Source organism: Triticum dicoccoides, chromosome 3B, assembly GCF_002162155.2.
Source record: "Triticum dicoccoides isolate Atlit2015 ecotype Zavitan chromosome 3B, WEW_v2.0, whole genome shotgun sequence".
Taxonomy (NCBI): Eukaryota; Viridiplantae; Streptophyta; class Magnoliopsida; order Poales; family Poaceae; genus Triticum; species Triticum dicoccoides.
Window position 1 is genome coordinate 399,665,189 of NC_041385.1, and position 19,480 is coordinate 399,684,668.

A 19,480-nucleotide genomic window follows, 5' to 3' on the forward strand; every position below is an offset into this window, starting at 1 on the left:
ATCGCCCACGAAGGACTTGCCTCACTAGGGTAAATCTTCACGAAGTAGGCGATCTCCTTGCCCTTACAAACTCCTTGGTTCAACTCCACAATCTTGTCGGAGGCTCCCAAGTGACACCTAGCCAATCTAGGATACACCACTCTCCAAGAAGTAACAAATGGTGTGTTGATGATGAACTCCTTGCTCTTGTGCTTCAAATGATAGTCTCCCCAACACTCAACTCTCTCTCACAGGATTAGGATTTGGTGGAAAGAAGATTTGAGTGGAAAGCAACATGGGGAAGGCTAGAGATCAAGATTTATGTGGTAGGAATGGAATATCTTGACCTCAACACAAGTGTAGGTGGTTCTCTCTCAGAAAATGTATGTTGGAAGTGTAGGCATGTTCTGATGGCTCTCTCCAAGAATGAAGAGTGGGGGGAGGGGTATATATAGCCTCCACACAAAATCTAACCATTACACACAACTTACCAAACTCGATGGGACCGAATCGTGAAACTCGGTCAGACCGATTTAGTAAATAATGTGACCGTTAGGAATTTCGGTGGGACCGACATGTCAACTCGGTGGGACTGATGTCATTAGGGTTAGGGCATAATGTAATCTCGGTGAGACCAAATACACAAACTCGGTGGGACCAATTTTGGTAATAGACACACAGAGAGTTGGTCAGGCAAACTCGGTAAGACCGATTCGCTCATCTCGGTTGGACCGAAACATTACGAAAGGGAAACGGTGAGTTTGCATTGCAATCTCGGTGGGACCGATCGCTCATCTCGGTTTGACCGAAACGTTATGAAGGGAAACAGAGAGATTAAAATCCCATCTCGGTGAGACCGAGATCCCCATCGGTGAGACCGAAAAGACTACGGTTTCTGGCAGTGGCTATGTCAACTAAACTCGGTGGCGCCGGATAGAAAGTTTTGGTGGGGCCGAGTTTGACTTTTGTTTTGGGACATATGTGGATGTGAGAAAATACTTGAGGGTTTTTGGAGCATATCACTAAGCACTTTGAGAAAGAAACTCATTAAGCAACACCTCATCCCCTCTTGATAGTATTAGCTTTTCCTATGGACTCAGTGTGATCTTGCATCACTAAAATGGAAAATGTAGAGTCTTGTGCTTTGAGCTTGAGCGAATCCTTTTGTCCTTAGCATTTTGAGGGGTCCATGTTTCTCATCCATGCCATACCAATAATTGAGCTTTCCTGAAATATTTATCTTGAAATAGAATTAGCTCAGTGAGCTATATGTTGTTAGGAATTATCAAAACCACCCAGGGATAGTTGCACTTTCAATCTCCCCCTTTTTGGTAATTGATGACAACATATAGATCAAAGCTTCGACAAATGATAATAAGATTGAAAAACATCATCGCTTTGAGAAGCATGTGATAAGCAAGAGCTGCCCCTAAATTTGTGCATTATTTAAATTTGCTTTGGACCACAAATGCACAAGGTGTTAAGATCATGGGTTACTCTTCCATGTCACATACATGTTGGTGCAGCGCTCAAAATGATAATAATTGAACACATGCACTCATCACCAAGCAAAGTGAATGATCATATAAGGATATAAGAGATAATATCATCCAACAAGCATTAAGGTAGCATATGATCAAACACATGATCATCCAAGTATCTCACAAAGGACATAGTGTATCAAGCAATCACACAATAAAGAAGTTCGACCACCAAAAACAAGAGAGATAAAAAGCAACACTCTCTCTCGAAGCCTACGATCTATACATTTTTCTCCCCCTTTGGCAACAAGTTACCAAAAAGTTCAAAAATGCATAGTGCTAAACGACTCTCAGGCTTGGTCTTCATGAGGTGGTGTAGAGATGACTCCAAGGACGAAAGCATGTGTTGACGTAGCTGGAGCTGGTGGAGTGGCTGCTAGAGCTGGTGGCACTGAAGCTGTAGCTGCTGGTGCAGATGAAGTAGCTCTCATGTCTGGAACAGGCACTGCAGCAGATCTCTGTCCTCTGGGCACTCTAGCAAAAGCATCTGTAGTAGACTTGCCTTTCTTCTCCTCCACATCCTCCTAAAGTTGCTCAACTACAGTTTGGATCTCAGTTACCTTGACATCAAGAGCATAGAATTTCTGCTCAATGACCCTCTCCAAACTCTCCTGGTTTTGAGTCAGGGTGGCCAAGCCCTTATCAATCCTCAAGGTGGAGGCAATCAGATAGCCAAGCTGATCTTGCTTGCTCTTTAGGAACACTTGACATGCCTCTTCGCAGTTGGCATCTTTGTAGCTTTCTCTACCCTTGCCTTCTCTCTCTTCTCATGTGCTTGCACAGATGATGGTTCCTCCTCATTCATCTCAACTGTGTTATCTTGAAAATCAGGATATAAGGGTAGATGCTCCTTATCCAATAGATATGTGCATGTGCCCATCTTTGAGTTGATGAGCTCCTGAATGTGTGGAGCATACCCACAACTTCTCTTCTGATCAGCTGCCGTTCTCTTGATTGTTTCCACAATTAGACTCATGACTTTGAATTTTTGAGGCACATCAAACAAATGCAGCAAGTTGATAGCATGTCCTCTGATCATCTTGTGATCTCCAGACTTGGGTAGCAATGTGTGCCTAAGGATCTAGTTGATTGTAGGAAGACCAGACAACAGGAAGTGTACAGATCCAAGCTTGTGAGTTTCCAAAGCTTTATCTGGGATCTCTCTATACATGTGTGCCATAGTGTTGTGGTATTTCTTCTTCTCATCATAAACATCCAAGTCATCTTCATTTTCTTTTGTAGCATTGATCAACTGAGCCCATTCTTCAACAGTGGATTGGTACCTAGTACCTTCAGACATCCAGATGATCTTCCCATCTGGGTAGAAGTGAGCTGTGGAGTAAAACTGCATGATGAGCTCATCATTCCACTTGGTGAGCTTCTGGGCAACAAATTCATCAACTCCACATGCTTTGAAGCTGTCATATACTCCTGGATAGTGACCTTCATTTTTCTTGATGTACTCTGAAAGCACAAGTGCTCCCTAGGTGGTTTTGGTAATTAATGTCAACATATCTCTTGTTGGACTAACACTTTTATCTAGTATATTTCAGATAAGTTCAACAATGGAGTGGCATGGACTAAAGGACATGGGAACTCCTTCAAGATGCTAAGGACAAAGGATTGGCTCAAGCTTCAAGCTCAAGACTCTTCATTTTACATTTTAGTGGTCCAAGATCACATTGAGTCTATAGGAAAAGCCAATACTATCAAGGAGGGATGAGGTGTTGCTTAATGAGCCTCTTGCTTCATGTGCTTAGTGATATGCTCCCAAACCCTCAGCTACTTTCCCACTTCCACCAATGACCTAAACCCAAAGCCAAAATCGGTCACACCGATTCTTCCTATCCGGCGCCACCGACTCCAAAAGTCATAGCTACTGCCAAAAACCCTAAGTAAATCGGTCTTACCGATGGGGATCTCGGTCTCACCGAGATGGGATTGTAACCTCTCTGTGTATGTCCATTATCAAATCGGTCTCACCGAGTTTGAGAAATTGGTACTACCGAGATTACAATGCAAACTCCCTGGATGACTTATTACCAAAATCGGTCTCACCGAGTTTGAGTAATCGGTCCCACCGAGTTCGCTTGACCAACTCTCTGGAAAGCTTATTACCAAAATCGGTCTCACCGAGTTTGTGTAATCGGTCTTACCGAGATTACGTTATGCCCTAACCCTAACCATATCGGTCCTACCGAGTTGCATTTCGGTCCCACCGAAAACCCTAACGGTCACATTATTTGCTAAATCGGTTTGACCAAGTTTAACGATTCGGTCCCACCAAGTTTGGTAGATTGTGTAACGGTTAGATTTTGTGTGGAGGCTATATATACCCCTCCACCTCCTCTTCATTCATGGAGAGAGCCATCAGACTGAACCTATACTTCCAGCATACATTTTCTGAGAGAGAACTACCTACTCATGTGTTGAGACCAAGATATTCCATTCACCATATGAATCTTGATCTCTAGCCTTCCCCAAGTTGCTTTCCACTCAAATCTTCTTTCCACCAGATCCAAAACCTATGAGAGAGAGTTGAGTCTTGGGGAGACTATCATTTGAAGCACAAGAGCAAGGAGTTCATCATCAATGCACCATTTGTTACTTCTTGGAGAGTGGTGTCTCCTAGATTGGCTAGGTGTCACTTGGGAGCCTCCGACAAGATTGTGGATTTGAACCAAGGAGTTTGTAAGGGCGAGGAGATCGCCTACTTCATGAAGATCTACCGCTAGTGAGGCAAGTCCTTCGTGGGCGATGGCCATGGTGGGATAGACAAGGTTGCTTCTTCGTGGACCCTTCGTGGGTGGAGCCCTCCATGGACTCTTGCAGCCGTTACCCTTCATGGGTTGAAGTCTCCATCAACGTGGATGTACGATAGCACCACCTATCGGAACCACGCCAAAAACATCCGTGTCTCCAATTGCGTTTGAATCCTCCAAACCCTTCCCTTTACATTCTTGCAAGTTGCATGCTTTACTTTCCGCTGCTCATATACTCTTTGCATGCTTGCTTGATATGTATTGTGAATGTTAAACTTGTGCCTAAACTCCATTTAAACTTAGGGAAACTTAAAAACTGCAACTTTGGTACTTAGTGTCTAATCCCCCCCTCTAGACACCTCTTCTCAAGGTCCTACATACTCCAAGTTGATCCATCTCATGTCACACACAATGGGCTTCTTGTCAAGCAAAATTGTCTCATAAAAATCTTGTTGCTCCTTTGTGTGAAATCTGTAGTCAACTGTTGTTCTTCTCCTCACAGCATATGGATCTGACTGTCTCGACAATCTCAGTCCAGCATCCTTTCTGATGTGCATGTCTTCAGCTACTAGATGAGCATCATTATGGTCAGGAATCTTGGGCTTCAACTTCCTCAAAACAAGTGAATCATCTTCTTCTTCAGCAGCTTCAGGCACTGGGGCCTTGTTCTTCTCTGCAGCAGGTATACTTCTGGTGTTCCTCTTGGGTTTAGGCTTTGGTGCTGGAGCAGCAGCCTTGGGAGCAGCTTTGGGCTTAGATGGAGCAGCCCCTGATTTGATTGCATCTCCCATGAGCTTCTGAGCTTAGGGTGCTGGTGCAGCATCCTCTTCCTCTTCTTCTTCTTCATCAGAATCTCTCCTCATAAAGGGCTTGCCAAGAACTTTGGCAGTAGTTGTTCTTACCCTCTTCTTCTTCTTATCTTCACCAGCTGCTTCTTCTTCACATTCAATGGTGAACTTCATAGTTTCACCTGTGGCAGCCTTCCTAGGTTTGGATGTAGGCACTCTCCTGGCAGGTGCCTTTCTGTTCATGCCTGGCTTTGTGGTAGCAGCACTGGCATATTCCTTCTTCATCACTTTCTTCTTTGAGGTGGCCTCATCCTCAACAGCGATGTAGTCCTCATCCTCAGAATCTGAGGTTTTCTTCTTCCTTGTCCTGGTAGCTGCCTTTGGCAAGTTGCTGGGTGTACTCCTGCTACCCTCATCATAGCTGCTTGAGGGACTAGTGCCCTCACTCAACTGAGCTTGTTCCTCTGACTTGTTCTGACTATCACTTTGATCAGACATCTTCAGGCAAACTCACTGACAACAGACCCTGTGAATAGATATAGATGAGGTAGAATGGATGAGAATCACAAAGTGTAGAGGTTTTGCAAAACAATTAGTTAAAAAATTAGTTTTAGTTTTCCACAAAAAGCATTTCGGAGCTACCGATTTGTAAACTCGGTGATACCGAAGCAGCTTTTGGAACCTAAACTAGTGAACTCGGTCAGACCGATTCACAGTTCGGTGGCACCGAGACTGCTAGGGTTTCATAGAGAATCGATCTCGGTCACACCTATTTGCAATTCTCGGTCAGACCGAAAATCGCATGTGCAATGGCTTAAGCCAAATCGGTGAGACCGATTTCTACAACTCGGTCGGTCCGAGATGAGTTCGGCGGAAACCTAACCCTAAATTTTCAAATCAAATCTAATCTACGAAATGCTTTCGCTGGACAGGAGTATTTCATACGTGGGAAGAACCATGGCAAAGCAATGTGCTAGGAATCGGAGTTAAAGAATAGCACAAAGTGTCAAGTTCATACCCTAACTCGGCAGTGAACTTGCTATGGCGGCAACGGCGGGGCAGAATGCCGTTGACGGCGGCGGAGACCAGCGGCGGGAGGTCGCTGGCAACGAGAGGACGATCCGGAGACCCGAAGAGGAAGAGCAGGTTATGCGCGGGCGAAGAGTTTCAGAAAAAATTCCAAAATTTGACCCGTCGGTATATATAGCTTGACCCTGTCGGTGTGACCGAGTGGAACAACTCGGTGGCACCGCGATGCAAAACTGCAAGCAGTTACTGCAACTCGGTGTGACTGAAAGGTTCTAATCGGTTGCACCGAGAATGAAAACCTAGATCAACTTAGTGATCTCGGTATGACCGAAAAGGGTGAATCGATCAGACTGAAATGCACAAAGAGGTTTTGGAAGTTTAAGTCTATGACGAATCGGGGACTCCAAGTGCTCCTCACACAGAGTGGTTAGAATCTGACTTGATCAAACTTTGTGATGTAGCATGAATAGAGTTTGAGACAAGAAAAGCATAGCTAGCTAGAGAGGGTTCTTAGGCATTCTTGTCCATCCACTTGGCAAAAGAAAAGAAACCAAACAATCAAAACAACAAGTGGATGTCCTCGAATGAGTAAAATATGCAACCAACATGCTCACACAATAAAATGGCAAATGAAATATGTGGCAAAGCATGCACAACCAATTCTAGCATCTATCAAATAATTGGCGATGACTAGGTCATCTATATATGAGTATATTGACTTAGGAGTCAAATGAGAACATTTGATCATAGGTCGTACTCATCATTTAAGCACAAGTGGGGTTACCACTTTTACATAAAGCATTGTTGTGTTCACACCATTAGAGTTGCTTTAGCTCAATTCTTAGAGTAAAGCTCCCCCTAGATGTGAGATCCCCCCTAAGAGGGATGAACTAATCTTGGTTTTTTCGAGAATGAATTCATGTAGATGTTGAAGATGTGGATGCTCAATGTTGATGTAGATCATTTGGAGCAATCCATTGGAGTGATTTGCACTTTCAATACCTACACGGGTTAGTCCCACAAGGAACAAACAAGGATATCCATAGACATAGAGTGATGCACACACAAGATGATGTCCATGAAAGCATTAGGTTACCTTGTCCCTTGTCGTACCAACAAGAGGGTTTGTGACTCCTTGAACTAGTGCAAGATGTGGAAGTTGATTGCACGTGTCCTTGCCAAAATGATATGAGTGAAGTATGTTGGCGGAGTCACCCTCAAGAACTCTTTAGTTCTTCTTCTTTGGGATCCACATCATCTTGATGGGAATCCTTGGAGTTGTAGTTGTACTTGATGAAGTAGAACTTGATGTAGTCTTGGGGACCCACTCGACCAAGGCCTTGGGAGCTTCTTCAAATGCATCAATCTCCTATTGAAGCTTGTCCTTGCCTTTTTGCTTGTAGGTCTTGTGGTGGAAGATCATCTTGAGATTATGTCCCTTTGAAAGAGGTAGGATCGTACTTCTCTTGTTGAGGAACAAGCTTCCTCTTGGGGTATTGATCTTCTTCCCACTCAACTCCATTGGTATTGAACTTTCATTCAAAACCAACACCTTGATTCTTGCGGTGCCTTCCTTGCTTGCGTACAATTTCCTCGAATTGCTTACTTCCGGCAAGGCTCTTGTAAACACCTTTCTCTATAATTCCCTTCAATAAGCTATTTTATTGCTCAAGTGTAACTTGGCTAAGAGAATCATTAGTGGAATCAAGAGAACTACTAGAAGCAACAACATTGGATTTAACATGATTATTGTTACTACTAGAAGAAGAATCTTTCTTATTCTTGTTACTAGACTTGACTTGTGGCATGTAAGTAGGTAAGAGTAAATGCTTGGCAATGTAAGAAGAACTTTTCTTGCGAATATCATCATTGATTGCCTTTAAAAACTCATGCTCTTGCTCAAGGTTGAGCTTTTCAAAGCGTAACTTCTCATGAGTCTTTAAAAGTTCTCGATGATCTTCCAAGATAGTTTCATGAGCTAACTTAAGAGTGTTTAGTTCTTTAGTTAGGCGCTCAATCTTCTCCTTATCATTGTCATTCGTTTTATCTTTTTTTTAACTTAAAAGGTAGAGCATTTTCTACCTTATGCATTCAAAACGGGCTGAAAAAAACCCGGATGACCAAAGTCATTTACATGAAGGTGATGTTAACGCCGCACAACAGAGTACAGCAGGCCGTCACCAAACCTTTTCGGGTACAGAATTCAGGGTAGAGGAAAAAGGAATTAACTGGGAGTAAAAGCGTTTGCCCAGACCAACATATTCTGCCTAAAAAGCTGTGGGGCACGCAGGCTCCATAACTGGATCAGCTCGGTGAGTCGAGTGTATACTTGTCGCTCCTGCCAAAAGGATCCCTCAAAGACTAGAGCGTTCCTGGCGTCCCAAAGGGTGACTGCACACGCCGAGAAAAGGATATGCCACAACTTGCCATGCATTGCCCTTGGTTGGTCCGAACATAAAAAGGATTCAAATTCTGTAGTGGATGTGGCCAACTCTTGCAAGCCTAACTTTGACCATAACGGTTGTGCAAGTTTGCATCTCAGCAAAATATGGCTCATTGTCTCCGCTGCTAGGCAAAGATCGCAGCCGTTGTGCGAGACAATTTTATCCCAATGCTTCCTTACCATATTATCTTTGGTGTTATGTCTATCACGGAGAGAAAGCCACAGGAAGATATGATATTTGTGTGGTATGACTCTGTCCCAGATGAGGCTGGCTGGTGTGTATAGCTTACCTTGAAAAACTAGTAGCTTGTAGAAATAGGCAGTGCTCAAACTCTTGTCAGAAAGCAGAGGCATTATGGTGTCAGCTGCATTAGCTTGGGGCTGCACATTACTCAATATGTCATCAAGGGCTTCCAACTCTTGTGCGGCCGTGAAGGATAAATTTGGATGAAGCTGGAGGATCCCTTGACCATCTTTGTACTGTGAAGCAACCGTGCAAAACTTGGCGACAGAGAAAGTAAAAAGCGTCGGGAAAACAGTCATAAGCCGACCACAGTCTAGCCAGTGATCATACCAGAATGCAATGCTTTGGACGCTCCCAAGGTTGCATTTGGAGGCTTCCATAACCAGCTGCATGGTGGTTCGAAAAGCTTTCCAAATAGCAGTGTCTCGATTGTGAGGGTTTCAGGACAAATCCTTCTCACATTATGTCTGTGCAAACCAACTGTAACACGATATTTCTTTGTGCTGTAGTACTTTTGCCATAAACTTGCATATCAAGGCTTTGTTGTGTGCTGTGAGGTTTCGCACCCCCAGCCCTCCATTCTCTTTTGGCAGCGTGACCACATCCCAAGCTACCAGGCACTGGCCCCCATTGGCCTTATTTTTTCCTTGCCAAAGGAAACCCTCAAAATTTGATCAACTCTCTCCAAAGACTGACTTGGCCATAAGAAGCAGCCCATGTAGTAGCTAGGGATCGCTGCCAGAACAACATTAATCAAGGTGAGACGCCCTCCCCAGGACAGGAAGGTTGCTAGCCAACCAGACAAGAGCTTGTCCACCTTCTGAATCACAGGTATCAACAAACCATGTTGTATCTTGTTAAGAGAGAGTGGTAACCCCATGTAGGTGCAAGGGAAGGCTGCAATCTGGCAGGTCAGCACATTAGCGATACCCTGGGAAGTTTGCTGGTCTAAACCAATGGGAACAAAGGTACTTTTGTGATAATTTATCTTTAGACCAGTGAAGTTGCTGAAATCTTCCAAAATCCGCTTGATAACAGTCGCTTGTTGGGCGTCTCCTCTTAACAAGATCAGCGTGTCATCCGCGTACTGCAGGATTGGGAAAGGCCCGTCTGCTCCCAAGGGGTGCACAAGGTTCCCCTCCTGGTGCTCCATTTTACAAAGCTGTTGGAGAATATCTGCGACCAGTATGAAAAGGTATGGGGACAAGGCATCTCCCTGCTGTAGTCCACATTTGGATAGAATCCGTTCGCCCAGGTTGCCATTGACAATAATTCTGGAGGAGCTAGTTGTCAGAATAGCATCCACCCACCTGATCCATCTGTCCCCAAAACCTCTTGCCGCGAGGATTTGTTTTAGGGCCTCCCAGCTAACACTATCAAAAGCTTTTTGGAAATCAAGCTTAAGTACGATCATTGGTACTTTCCTCTTCCTGGCTTGTTGTACTAGCTCGGCTGCCAGCGCAAAGTTTTCAATGATGCAACGCCCTCGGAGAAAGCTGGACTGGAGAGGGTGGATGAGGCTCTGGATCAGTCGCTGCAAGCGCACGGTCATCACCTTGGTGGCAAGCTTCGGTATACTGTGGACTAGAGAGATTGGCCTGAAGTCCATAATATCCGTTGGATCGTCTTTTTTGGAAGTAGCACAATGTTTGCGGTGTTGATGCCGAGCAGCTCGCTGCCATGCTCGTAAAACTCCTGGAAGAACCTCAACAAATCCTCTTTCAACAGCCCAAGGAAGCTTTTGTAGAACTCACTTGTGAATCCATCTGGCCCCGGGCTCCTGTTGTTTGGTACATTTCTGATTGCTGTTGTAATTTTGGACCAGGTGAAAGGCACCTCCAAAGCAGACAGGTCAACTGGTTCATAAAGGTGGGAGGGGTCCAGGACTGGCATTGAAAGTGAGTTTTCTCCAAAGATCTGAGTGAAGAAATCAGTTGCAATTCGTAGCTTGTCCTGATCCCTATAGAAGTCTGTGCCATCTTTAACCAAGAGCTTGATTTTGTTCTTGCGGTGTTGGCAATTGGCCACCACATGGAAAAACCTGGTGTTCTCGTCCCCCAAGGTACAACCCCTTATCTTTGCTCTTCTCCTCCAGAAGCTAATCTGCCATAGAATCAACTGCTGAGCCTTCAAATTGGCATGCTTTCTGAGGGCAATCTCCATCCTCGAGAGGTGTCTTCTTTCCTCCACTGTGTCTATGTATTGGACAACATGCTTGCAGCTAGCTAGGATGTTCTGCATTGGTGGTTTGGTGCATTCCCAAGCTCTGATTGCAGCCCTCAACCTTCTAAACTTGAAATTGAGCAAGGTTGAGACAGAGGCAAAAGTTCTGGTTCCTTTCCCCCAGCTGTGACTAATAATGTCTCTGAGCTCTGGTATGTGCAGCCAGTGGTTTTCAAACCTGAAAAAAGGACTTTTGGCAGCTTCCTTCGAAAACTTGACACCAATGAGCACATGATCTGAGGTCGTGGCTGGTAAAGCATCAGCTGTTGTGTTGAGAAAACCCAGGTTCCATTCTGCATTTATGAGTACTCGATCAAGCTTGATTAGAGTTGGCTCCTCTCGCTTATTGGACCAGGTGAAGCTTCTGTTAACGATACCAATGTCATCAAGAGCATGCTCTCTAATCCATGAATTGAACCTGTCCATCAGTGTCCAGTTCCTTCTTCCTTGTGATTTCTCATGTGCAAACCTATACATATTGAAATCACCTAAGATGATCCATGGTCCTGTAACCAGTTCGGCTGTTTGGGTCATAACCGCAAAGAAATCATCCCTCTCTTCCTCATCACACGGGGCATATACTATGGAGAGAACAAAACTGTCATTATTGCTTGTGGAGTGGAAGCTGATTGATATGCTGAACCGGTGTTTTGCTATTTCTGAGCCATGAAGCACGCTGTCATCCCAGGCTACAAGTAGTCCTCCTGCTGTGCCACAAGCCGGCATGTAGATGAAGGATTTGTGGCTTGCAGGGAGGAAGGATGCTGCCTTCATGTTGTCCACGACCTGCAATTTAGTCTCCTGCAGGCATATAATGTTCGATCGGCTAGAAAAGAGTGCATCTTTAACCAAAGAGCATTTGTCAGAGTCACCAAGTCCCCTAACGTTCCAATTAGCAATCTGCATAAATAAAAGAACAGACAACTACAGGGGAACCAGTCGGCACAGCTAGCTTGGGGAGGCGGCTCTAGAAGGAAATATGACTTGATTGATAGATAATCTGCTCGAAAGATCTTACAGAGTTGGAGAAACAACAACTACTAATGCAGTGGTGGCATGCATCACAATGCAGATACAGGGCCCGACAGGGCCAAACACAGATATGGCGAAGTACAATGCAACACATATGTAGAGATAAACATCCCTTGGGGTAGGCCCTAGCAAGCACCGGGACACAAGGCACATCACTGATTGATATTCTGCTAGAACTAGTCATGCGTAGACTCGGTAGACTCGGAGGAACCAAAGGCGCCACCTAATTCAGCTGAGAGGGAGGCGGATGCGTCGGCATCCACCGCTTCGAAGTTGAGGTCGCAGCAGCGGGCCAGCAGCTTCGCCTTGCCCCTGGCGAGCGGCCTTGGGGTGCCCTGCAGTGACAGCTTGATGACGGAGGCTGCCTTCAGGGCCTTGCTCCTCATCTTCCATCCCGACGAGCGACGGTGGCTGCCTTCACCGTTAGACGGGGTGACAACGGCCTTGCGCTTGGAGGCGCGCTCGACCGGATCGACGTGTGCCCCGTCATACAGCTGCTGGATGCGAGGGCTCCGGCGGGGAGAGGCGGCAGAGGCGCGCGGAGCCAGATCCGCCACTCGGGGGGGCTCAGATTCGGCCTCTGGAGTGGCGACCGCCTGCGGTGGCCTCTGGGCCGTGCCCGGCACCGCAGGGCCGACGTGTGTTGCCGCCGCCGGTGGATCCAGAAGCTGGAGGGTGGGTGGTTGATTTTCTTGGTCGGCGGTGGATGGAGGAAGGGATGGAGCTCAGCAGTTGCAGAACCTGGTCGCGACTTCGAGTGGAAGGATAGCACAGGCGCCGTGCTTCATGTCAGTGCAGGCGACAAGTGAGAGAAAGCCCACTGGCAGCAAGCCAATAAACGGGCCGGGCACTGGCTGGATGGGCCTAGTGCAGATTGGCCTGGAGATCATAACTTGATGGGCTTGAGCTCTAATTTGGGCTAGTGACCTGTCGAGCCTGGGAAACTGATTCTCACCCGAGAGCGTGAGAAGCAGCCCAGCATCAGGGATCAAAGAATTTGGGTATTTGCACAACTGAGGGCAGCAAGGGCAGGGTGCGGGAACAGAAATCTCCGGAAAGGGTTTTAGGCCAGAGCTTGAAAAGGATGGAGCGGCATGTGTGATGCTCAATCTTCCCCAGGTTGAGGTCAAAGCATAGAAAATGGCTGTGATCCTTGCTGGCTGGTCCGACGACCACGATGCCAGAAGTGGAGCGACTGTTGCTTAACTTGACAGAGAAAGTGAAGTTGACAGTGGCTGCGTCAAAGGCGGCCTCGACATGTGGCTGCCTGACCTTAGTGGCTAGCAAGACAGATTTGAGACAAAGCTAGCCCTCATCCTCATGGGCCACTTCCTCGATTGTGGGAATGGAGAAAGTGTCAACCTTATGGATTCTAGGTTTAGCCGAGAGCTTGATCATGGCGAGGATATCACCAAAAGTGGGTAAGTGTGGGTGTTGGAAGGCTCTGAAGGCGCGGTCGGCGATGGTCTCATTAATAGCCTGCAATACGCGTGGGTTTGCATGTCCACGCCGGATCCCGCGGCTTGGACCAAGATCGCCGTTGTCAGGATGGTAGGTGTTGGGTGGCAGGGGCGGGGAGGAGGGGAGGCCCAGCATGTGTGCCACATCCCAGACTTCATTGATGATGACATTGGCGTAGATGTCGGCGCCGTCGATGCAGTGGAAAGCTAAGTGGTGCGGAATGTGCTGCAGTGCTTATCCTTTGGCAAGGACGAGGATGCATGAGAAATCATTCCCATGCAGGCAAGCATGGCTCAAGCCAAGCATGTTAGCAAAGCCAGCAATGCTTGATGAAACACCCCTGCAATCCCACAGCTCTAGCGGCATCTTTTCTAAGGACAAGTTTATTATGTGGTGGAACGAGAAGGTGAAGGAGTTGTCACCGGCATTGTGAGGTAGGATATCTACCCGGCGGGTGTCAGTTTCCAAAGGGCTGGCCCTCATGGCGGCCACTTGTTCCGCCTCCCAAAGGAAGGCGACGAACACGGTGCCAGAAGCACATCCGGCAAACCAGACATCGGAGATGCCGAGCCGTTCCGAGAAGAGGTGCTTGAGCCAGGGAAGGAAGCCAGACATGGGTGGGGAGATGTTAACAAGGCAGACTAGGGCATTCTGGTCTGGGAGCAGCGGGTTGTGGACGTCGAGGGAGGTGGGACGGCCACGGACCACCGGTTCCATGGGGGCGAGAGGCGCAGGGGATAAAAGGGCTAGAGTTTCGGAGGAGGCAGTTGAGTTTGGATGGCTTGGTAGAGCGGAAGGCATCGCCATCCATTATAAGGAGGCATGGGGGGAGCGCACGAAGACGATGAGCCGTGCCTAGAAACGCATTGGGATAGGATGTGACCCACCTAGCGGCATGACCAGCATACAATGGTGTTGGAGAACGTAGTAATTTCAAAAAAATTCCTACGCACACGCAAGATCATGGTGATGCATAGCAACGAGAGGGGAGAGTGTTGTCCACTTACCCTCGTAGATCGAAAGCGGAAGTGTTAGCACAACGCGGTTGATGTATTTGTACGTCTTCACGATCTGACCGATCAAGTACCGAACGCACGGCACCTCCGTGTTCAGCACACGTTCAGCTTGATGATGTCCCTCGAACTCCGATCCAGTCGAGCTTTGAGGGAGAGTTCCATCAGCACGATGGCGTGGTGATGATGATGATGTTCTACCGATGAAGGGCCTCACCTAAGCACCGCTACGATATTATCGAGGTGGACTATGGTGGAGAGGGGCACCGCACACGGCTAAGAGATCCAAGGAATCAATTGTTGTGTCTATGGGGTGCCCCCTTGCCCCGTATATAAACGAGCAAGGGGGGAGGCGGCCGACCAAGGAGGAGGGCGCGGCAAGGGGGGGGGGGGGGTCCTACTCCCACCGGGAGTAGGACTCCTCCTTTCCTTGTTGGAGTAGGAGAGAAGGAAAGATGAGGAGAGGGAGAAGGACAAGGGGGCTGCACCCCTTGTCCAATTCAGAGCAGAGGGGGGCGCAGGCCTCCTTCCTTTTGGCCTCTCTCCTCTATTCCCGTATGGCCCAATAAGGCCCATATACTCCCCGGCGAATTCCCGTAACTCTCCGGTACTCCGAAAAATACCCGAATCACTCGGAACCTTTCCGATGTCCGAATATAGTCGTCCAATATATCGATCTTTACGTCTTGACCATTTTGAGACTCCTCGTCATGTCCCTGATCTCATCCGGGACTCCGGACTACCTTCGGTACATCAAAAAACATAAACTCATAATATAACCGTCATCGAACTTTAAGCGTGCGGACCCTACGGGTTCGAGAACTATGTAGACATGACCGAGACACGTCTCCAGTCAATAACCAATAGCGGAACCTGGATGCTCATATTGGCTCCCACATATTCTACGAAGATCTTTTTTGGTCAAACCGCATAACAACATACGTTATTCCCTTTGTCATCGGTATGTTACTTGCCCGAGATTCGATCATCGGTATCTCAATACCTAGTTCAATCTCGTTACCGGCAAGTCTCTTTACTCGTTCTGTAATACATCATCCTGTAACTAACTCATTAGTTACAATGCTTGCAAGGCTTACAGTGATGTGTATTACTAAGTGGGCCCAGAGATACCTCTCCGATAATCGGAGTGACAAATCCTAATCTCGAAATATGCCAACCCAAGAAGTACCTTCGGAGACACCTGTAGAGCACCTTTATAATCACCTAGTTACATTCTGACGTTTGGTGGCACACAAAGTGTTCCTCCGGTAAACGGGAGTTGCATAATCTCATAGTTATAGGAACATGTATAAGTCATGAAGAAAGCAATAGCAACATACTAAACGATCAAGTGCTAAGCTAACAAAATGGGTCAAGTCAATCACATCATTCTCCTAATGATGTGATCCTATTAATCAAATGACAACTCATGTCTATGGTTAGGAAACTTAACCATCTTTGATTAACGAGCTAGTCAAGTAGAGGCATACTAGTGACACTATGTTTGTCTATGTATTCACACATGTATTATGTTTCCGGTTAATACAATTCTAGCATGAATAATAAACATTTATCATGAAATAAGGAAATAAATAATAACTTTATTATTGCCTCTAGGTCTTATTTCCTTCAAATGGGGTCTCTGCAATTCTTATGCCGGTGGCTATAGGAGAGGCACCTATAGCACCTAAGGTGCAAATCTTTAGGCTTTGCAGACCGCTTTATTGCATTGGAGGCGACACGGTGAGCTGAACTTGCTTGATTCCCAAGCACCGGACGTGACAACAGGGCATGCAAGTAGGAATTATGGCGCAGGACAGGCGTGTCATTAAGTTGATTTTTGCGACAGCTAGCAGGGCCTTCCCGGATAGCTAGAAGGATCTCATCAGCGTGCCTGCAGGCCAGGCGATCTGGTTGGGCGGGATGCATGGCAGCCAGCGAAGGAAAAGGATTTAAGGCAGGAGCATGATGACTATTGCATGTGACATGAAGCCGTGGAGACCCGTCCTCCGAAGGCCGTGAAAAATCCAGGCTAAGGTGATCTTGCACACTGGACGAGAGATTGGGGGAACGTTGTACCGAGCCAGGATATGGGCCAAGTAGCGAGGGGGAAGAGGCGTGCATAGTGCATGCCTCAAGCCCGACCTATCACGCTTCCCGCGGAGCAAGGATATGGCTACATGCATCGGGCCCCAAATCCATACTTTTTTACGTATGATCTCCCATGCAACGCCTACATGAGCCACTTCGAATTCGAAATGGCCAACGGTCAATGGCCGTACGCGGAAACCAACCGGGTGGCCCCCAAACCAGTGGCAAAGCAGTTTTGCGAAAAAAGGCCGGCGAGCAGAACACACCTTCAACCAGAATGGCAGCGTGCATGGCGGCAGGACATCTGGCTCCGGCGATGACGGAGACAGTACCGCAGTTGTACCGCTCTAGCATACGACTCTCGAAGTAGGACCCCTCGTCGTCCGGTGGCCACATGGCGTCTCTAGGGTCGACCTTGTCAGACACGTTCATAACTCACAGAAGCACTAGCAATGGGCCGGCGGCTATGCGAGCAAGCAGGCCTACCCAAGGGTGCGAAAGAGCTGGTATAGAAGCGTGGGTATGCAGGAAGAACGATGACCTAAGAACTGCTCAGCTCTATAGGGACAGAAGTAATATGCATCAAAAGAGGGAGCACTGGTGTCGGGAGATGTAGTGGCCGCCGGCGCCGAAGCGAACACCGGCGGGCGGCTGGAACGATTTCTAGCAGCGGCGGACTTGGTGACAATAGACGCAGCAAATTAGGGCAAAGAGCAAACCTGCTAGCCTCTCTGGCATTTTGCCTACCTGGTGACGATAAACTGCTAGACAGGTCGTGGGTGTCGATGATCGGCAGCGACGGATGCTGGGTCGTCGAAGCTGGCCGTAGGCAGCAGGATGGCCACTAGAGATCGGAGCTGGGTCCCCGCGATGATAGTTATGCTGGTGGCAGGGCTCGTTGGTGGCCGCCGACGTGGAAGCTAACACCGGTGGGTGGTTCGTTGGTGGCTGGCGCCGGAGTGATCACTGGCGGGTGGCTTTTTAGTGGTTGCCGGCGTCGGGGTGATCGCCGGCGGGGTCTCTCGGGAGAGAGCTCACAGTCGCTTCCCGTCGCAGAGCTCTCACCGACGGCTACCACGCGGCGCAATGCTCCTCCGCCCTAACCTCATGTCGCCCATGTGTTCTTTGCTGTCCATTCATTTTATCTTGATTAGCATGATTAATTGACGTTTCATCATAGTATTCATCACTAGAGTTGTCAACAAGTAAATCATCATCACCTAACAAGTAGATACGTCTCCAACGTATCTACTTTTCCAAACACTTGTGCCCTTGTTTTGGACTCTAACTTGAATGATTTGAATGAAACTAACCCGGACTGACGCTATTTTCAGCAGAACTGCCATGATGTTGTTTTATGTGTAGAAAAGAAAAGTTCTCGGAATGTCCTGGAAATCCACGGAGGCACTTTTCAGAATTAATAAGAATTTTTGGCGAAAGAATGAAGGCCAGGGGGCCCACGGGCTGTCCACGAGACAGGGGGGTGCGCCCCCCCTAGGGCATGCCCTCCTATCTCCTAGGCCCCCTGGACACCTCCCGACCTCAACTCCAACTCCATATATACCGTCTCGGGGAGAAAATAATCAAGGAAAAAGTTTCAACGCGTTTCACGACACAGAGCCTCCGCCAAGCCCTAATCTCTCTCGGGAGGGCTGATCTGGAGTCCGTTCGGGGCTCCGGAGAGGGGGATTCGTCGCCGTCGTCATCATCAACCATCCTCCATCACCAATTTCATGATGCTCACCGCCGTGCGTGAGTAATTCAATCGTAGGCTTGCTGGATGGTGATGGGTTGGATGAGATTTACCATGTAATCAAGTTAGTTTTGTTAGGGTTTGATCCCTAGTATCCACTATGTTCTGAGATTGATGTTGCTATGACTTTGCTATGCTTATTGCTTATCACTAGGGCCCGAGTGCCATGATTTCAGATCTTAACCTATTATGTTTTCATGAATATATGTGTGTTCTTGATCCTATCTTGCAAGTCTATAGTCACCTATTATGTGTTATGATCCGACAACCCCGAAGTGACAATAATCGGGATACTTCTCGGTGATGACCGTAGTTTTAGGAGTCCATGTATTCACTATGTGTTAATGCTTTGGTCTGGTTCTCTATTAAAAGGAGGCCTTAATATCCCTTAGTTTCCGTAAGGACCCCGCTGAAAACGGGAGGGTAGGACAAAAGATGTCATGCAAGTTCTTTTCCATAAGAATGTATGCCCATTTACGGAATACATGCCTACATTACATTGATGAACTGGAGCTATTTCTATATCACCCTGTGTTATAACTATTGCATGAGGAATCGCATCCGGCATAATTATCCATCACTGATCCATTGCCTATGAGCTTTTCACATATTGTTCTTCGCTCATTTACTTTTTCGTTGCTACTGTTACAACTACTACAAAACCCCCAAAACATTTATCTTTACGTTTGCTACCGCTACTATTATTATCATACCACTTTTGCTACTAAACACTTTGCTGCAGATACTAAGTTATCCAGGTGTGGTTGAATTGACAACTCAACTGCTAATACTCAAGAATATTCTTTCGCTCCCCTTGTGTCGAATCGATAAATTTGGGTTGAATGCTCTACCCTCGAAAGCTGTTGTGATCCCCTATACTTGTGGGTTATCAAGACTAATTTTTGGCGCCCTTGCCGGGGAGCATAGCTCTATTCTCCGAGTCACTTGGGATTTATATCTATTGATCACTATGAAGAACTTGAAAGACGCTAAAACCAATATTTTGCCCTCAACTACGAGGGGAGGTAAGGAACTACCATCTAGCTCTGCACTAGATTCTCCTTCCGTTATAAGTAAGCTTGCGACACCTAAACCTGCTACTGCTATGAATTCTGATATGT